This window comes from Neoarius graeffei, chromosome 12 (assembly GCF_027579695.1).
Source record: "Neoarius graeffei isolate fNeoGra1 chromosome 12, fNeoGra1.pri, whole genome shotgun sequence".
NCBI classification, from domain to species: Eukaryota; Metazoa; Chordata; class Actinopteri; order Siluriformes; family Ariidae; genus Neoarius; species Neoarius graeffei.
In genome coordinates, this window is record NC_083580.1 from 21,836,506 (window position 1) to 21,842,505 (window position 6,000).

Sequence of the window (6,000 nt, forward strand, 5' to 3'; positions counted from 1 at the left end):
ATAACATAGTGCAATGCCAAATGAAAATACTGTGATACACACAAATTTGAATTCATCTGAAGTGAACAGACTTGTGCAAAAGGCAATGGAGCAGTTCCTTTCAAAGAAAAAGGAGGATAAAGGGGAAGACAGAACATGTAAAAAAAAAAATCTGAATCAAGTTCAGTACCTGATATCACTACAGACACACTTATAGAAGCTTTGGGATTAGGTCAATACTCAGATGGTTCAGAAACTGAATAATGAGTCAAAAAGAAATTTGACTGTACAAAACATTTTTGAGGTTTACAAAATCAAGTTATCGTAACTTACCTGATTTTGTAAACATCAAAAAATAAAGTATTGTAGAGTCAAATTTATTTTTGATTTCATTACTATATCGAAGTTACATTAACACTTTTAGTATTGATTACCATCACTTCAGACTCTATTTTGCTGTTTACAATAAAATGGAAATTCCTCCCCAAATGCCTTGAAAATGTGTCTCCAATAACCCCAGTTTTCCATTTTTCTCACCTATGGCTCACAGTAAAGGGGTTCAAACTTTCTAATTGTACCCTCCTATTCTCTGCCTCGTACCCTTTTATTCCCCTAAACTTTGAGACCACTGAAGTAACGTCCAGAATCAACATCCTAAGTTCTGGAGATCTGGTGCCAGGACAACAACCTCGTCCTACACGTCAGCAAGACAAAGGAGCTGCAAAAAGCAGGGAAGGAACTCCAAGCGCCTCATCATCAACGGGACCCCAGTGGAGAGAGTGGACAGCTTTTGGTACCTTGGTGTTCACATCACGCAAGTCCTGCCACATCACTGCCCTGGTTAAGGCGGCCCACCAGTGTCTGTTCCATCTGAGAGACTTCTGTCTTCCAACGAGGGTGTTGAGGAACTTTTACTCCTGTACCATCGACATCATCATGGCAGGAAATATCTCCACTTGGTTTGGGAACAGCACCGAGCAGGACAGACGGGCTCCCCAGAGAGTGGCGCAATCAGCCAAGCGCACCATCCACACCGAGCTCCATGAACCGCAATCTATTTACATTAAGCAGTGCTGGACCAAAGCCAGGAAGATAATCAAGGACCTCAGCCATCCCAACCATGGACTCTTCACTGTTGAGGTCAGGGAAGTGCTTTCGCTCCCTTCAGGCCAACACGGAGAAAATGAGGAGGAGCTTCTTCCCTCAGGCCAATCGGATTCTTCAAAAAAACAATAAAAAGGACAACAACAGACAACTATCGTCACCACTTGACCCTTATCTCGGACATCCTCTTCATGTAATTTCCTCTAACTAAAATACAATATATACACAGTACATTTCTATAACAATTATACCTCTTCTTCTACCGACACCACCTCTACACGGGGTTGATGGACTTGATGAGCCTCTTCCACACTGCACGACTGCTCACTTCTTGTCTGGGCAGGCCTTTCTCTCTTAAGTCCATTCTAATACTTTCTAACCATCTTCATTTCAGTCTTCCTCTTTTACCAACATCCTTCACCCATCGCTGGTCTAACCACTTGTCCTTTCACGCTCACACTTGTTCTCCAGTCACACAACACTCCTGACGTTCTTTTCCAATTTCTCCATCCGCACTGTATTCAGTGCATTACTTCATCACCCAATTCACCATCAGCAATTCTTATACATACAGGACACTTTGGCCGAATCCCATTTCACCCCTTGGACCAACCCCTTGGCCCTTCCCCTCCATTTTGCGCGTTCACGTGAAGGGGTAGGGGCATCCCAATCCCAGTTAACGCGGAGGGGTAGGGGAAGGCGTAGGGCTTCTGTACCCCTCCAAACGGAGATTTTCCTGGAGCAGACTCCGAACGAAGGGGTTTGAGTGATTTCCCACAATGCCATGCGGATTTCAGCGAGATTTCATGCGGATTTCAGAAAGATGGCGGTTCCCGCGGCGAAAGATTGTCATAAATGTATTTTCTCCATTATTTACGTGTTTTAAGTTGTTATCCAGAGGAAACACGCCGCTTGATTCGCTTTCGAGCTGAGAATGAGCAGCGATTTCTGAAATCCAAGCTGCTGCTAAAAAGCTTTGGGAGTGAGTATTGTTTTCGGTTGCTTTACTGCGTACGTTTTGTTCTGTTATTCTCGCTTTTATTGTTTACATGAGTGTTCTGACACCTCATTCTGTCGGATGTGGTGCACGAAGCGCCAAAGATATCCCATTCAGTGGTGTTAGTTAACAAATCACACCCTGCCAGCAGAGATTTCTGCCTCTGGCTCTGACTGTAGCGGCTGGTCGCAGCCAATGACGCGTCGCGTTTTGCTAACGTAAACGCTGACGGAGGTACGCGATGACGTATGCGATCGTTGAAGGGCTATCCCAATACGTAAGGGTTGAATTTCAAGCCCTATCCCTTGTAGCTCAGTTTCAAGGGGAAGGGCCAAGGGGAAGGCGGAGGGGAAGGGGTAGGGGTAGAAATTAGAATTGGGATTGGGCCTTTATCCATGGAATAGAAACATTTATTTTTTTCATGGTCCAGTTTCCATCAAATCCTGCGCTCTGATTGGCTGGCGAGCAGGTCCGTATCCTATGGTACGGACCCCAGTTACGGACCTCTGACGACTTGCTCGTTCACAACAACAAACATACATAGCAGCATTTCTTGCCAACATTTCTCTTTTTTCAATAAGATTTATTTATAAGATTATCAAAAATCTTATAAATTTTTGCCAGCATTTCTCAGGAGAATAGCATTAATTTTACAGCATGGATAGTGATAACGACAGTGTTCACAGCGAAAGCAAGTTTTACTACCCTGAGGAGGAAGAAATAAAAGAAAACATTTCAGGAGAAAGCTAAAAACCTCTAACTTGCTAACGCCAAGCAAAAACATGGCTGAATCCTGAATGACTCAATTTTGCATAAATAGGGGACGTTTTTTGCCTGCCATGGAAGTGCACTTGTATACCGAGGAGGAAGCCATTTGCATTACAGCCATGAATGAGGATTCAAAATGGCGGCTCGGCTTTCCCTTTCGGGCGCTCTCGTTTTCTGTTAGAATTTGGTAAAGAAAAAATAAATATATTATTTACCAGCTTATGCCTCGGTCACAACTGGCCGTACGTGCTCCTACGGCCGGTCTACGTGCAAAAAACGCAAGAAACGCAGGGAGGGCGCGCGCGTGACATGCTGATTTTCGAGCCATAGACCGGCCGCAGAGGTTCTTTGTCATGTCAAACAAACTCTACGGGCGCTTACGTTTTTTTCAGGTTGCAAGACAAACTTACGGCCAACGTGCGTCTTTCTCCATGAACAAAAAAAAAAAAACCGCAGTGATTTGGGAAACGCCAAAAATCGCACAGCCAAAAAATCGTACGTCCGGTTGTGACCTAGGCTTTAAGGTCGGTCCGTATCGTGAAACACCGTGACCTCGGCCTTGAATACTGACCGAGGCCCTTCAAGACCTCGGTCACGGTATTTCACGATACAGACCTTCCAGCTGGTAAATAACATATGCATTCTATTCCCTTCTAGTGGGTTTTGTTCATTTGGTTTGAGAGCATGCGATATTGTTAGCATATCGCTTATCCTACGTGTATTACGTCACTCTACCCAATGGAGAACGAGCGTCGAATATGGTTTATGACGTTGCATGGTTGTCAAGACAACTTGACGTCACACATCAGCGCTGACCCGAATATCCAATGAGAAAGTTTTCTGCTGCGTCTGCGCAGAAGCTGTCATAGTGCCACAAGATAAAACTTCCGCCTTAGCGAGTGACCAACAATTTGGAAACAAAATGTAGCTGCCAGATTTGTTCCATCAACTGTGTATGGACAATAATAGCTGGCTTTTTTCATGGTATATCAGATATAGTCCATCCAAAACTTCCTGCCGCCACGTCTGACATTTTTAATTCTTTTTTTATTCCATCTTATTTCACTCTCCTTCCTCTTTCACTCCCCCCCCCCCCAAACTATCTTCACAACCTCCGGAGCACTGCAATAAGCATTTCACTGCATGTCGTGATCTGTACGATTGTGTATGTGACAAATCAGTGTGAGTTTGGACGGGAGGCAGAGGAGCAGATCCTGACCGAGCCCAACCCGAGGAGACTCGACGCACACAGCACTTCATATCCTGTAATTCCAAACCCGGAGACATGGCACGCGCATCTATGCATCATGTATGAACAATACCCGGGCGCGCAACCTGCGCATGCGCACAACTCATTACCTGAATTATTTCCATCCAGGTTATGTTTTCTTGACTCACTAACCTCCTTACACTGTCCCTTAACTTGTAGCTTTAAAACAACCTTTAATAAAAACTTACTACATAAAAAAAATCATTTAAAACATCGTCTATGCATCAAAACAAAGCACTTTTCCGACCTCAGTGAACTTCCCTGCTCCAACAGCAACCGCTTATTAGCCACACATTAAAAGCCGCGCGCGCTACCGTATAAATGTTCGTCTTGTATCTCAATGCACCCATGAGCTAATGTTCACAGCAAGCTCGGGCAAATAAATAAATAAACGAGTAACAATGTTTAAGTAACAGGTAGCCGAAGAGACAAACCAGCCACAAAACCGCACAGTTCTGAAACGGGGAATGTGAAACAGACTTAAAATGGTCGCAGAGCTCGTGAGGCAGTTATTTCGCTATTTCTGCTAGTTATCTCGCTAGCTGTTTACATAAAAAAAACTGCTGAGATAAAATGTCGCGCACCTGTATTAAACTTCACCCCGGATGTATATTCTTCTTAACAGCATGGTGTCCTTTTTAAAGCAGCACTTGCGTTAAAACTTCAGCATACATATGTATTAAAAAGCCAAAAGTTCAAACTACGTGTTTGCGGCCCCCGCTAGTGCGCGTCCCGGCCCCTTTAGCACAGTTGGCTTCTTCACAAAGGCTGAATCCCAACTGACTTCATTCTTCCTACATAAACGCACTACATAGGGCATGAAATAATGGCTGTGTAATGCACTATTTGACCACCAAGTAGCCATTTGGGATTCTGCCAATGTCCGTGTTATTAGTTCAAGGAATGAAGAAGGCGCTTCCGGCCAAGCCTTACTGCAATAATGACAGACAGCGCCACTCGGTGGTTGGGAGCGACTTTTTTTTTTTTTGGCTGTCATTTTATATATTTACACATGGGTTGTTTTACAATCAGGGTACAAAGTTTGTCACACAGGGGTCCAATATTCAAATTGATTCAAACTGGTTCTTGTACCAGTTTTTAAGTGAAGGACAAGTTAAAGAACAGATTTCAGGTAATTTTTTGACGTGTGTATGGCAGTTTTGTGTAATCTGCTATAAGATAAAGAAGATTAAGTGTAGCTTTAAGCAGGGCTGGGAGAAACAAATGAAGTGATTCTCGGAGAGGACTTTTTTTTTTGACAATTCAGAATCCACTACTTCCATAGTGCTTTTAAATATAAGGCTGTAAGCTTTGTGTTAGTTGTCTCTAATATTTATGTCCCAATATCTTGACCACATTTTAGGATGAAAATAATCATTTTAGATATGTTATTTTATATTGAAAAATTAGCTGTCTCGGAGAGGAAAATTTTTTTTGACACAATTACATACTCATCTCATCATCTGTAGCCGCTTTATCCTTCGACAGGGTCGCAGGCAAGCCGGAGCCTATCCCAGCTGACTATGGGCGAAAGGCGGGGTACACCCTGGACAAGTCGCCAGGTCATCACAGGGCTGACACATAGACACAGACAACCATTCACACTCACATTCACACCTACGGTCAATTTAGAGTCACCAGTTAACCTAACCTGCATGTCTTTGGGCTGTGGGGGAAACCGGAGCACCCGGAGGAAACCCACGCGGACACGGGGAGAACATGCAAACTCCACACAGAAAGGCCCTCGCCGGCCACGGGGCTCGAACCCGGACCTGCTTGCTGTGAGGCGACAGCGCTAACCACTACACCACCGTGCCACCCACAATTGCATACTAATTTGATCAAAATAGTCTGAAAACTTACTGGCATTCAACATTAAAAC

The 6,000-nt window shown here is 44.0% G+C and overlaps 1 protein-coding gene across 8 annotated transcripts in view; it reads right to left on the bottom strand.

The window, feature by feature from the left end:
• The window catches only part of ark2n (arkadia (rnf111) N-terminal like PKA signaling regulator 2n), a 111,380-nt gene extending 106,437 nt beyond the window's left edge, over positions 1–4,943 (bottom strand). For 6 of the 8 annotated variants that reach the window (XM_060935680.1, XM_060935678.1, XM_060935679.1 and 3 more), the window contains exon 1: positions 4,703–4,943. The gene's annotated coding sequence lies outside the window, so the exon portion shown is untranslated. Of the gene's footprint in view, positions 1–776; positions 1,199–1,334; positions 2,182–4,702 lie in introns of those variants that run through there. The other 2 variants (XM_060935675.1, XM_060935674.1) reach the window with 2 other exon arrangements.
• Between the last annotated feature and the right edge of the window lie 1,057 nt (positions 4,944–6,000).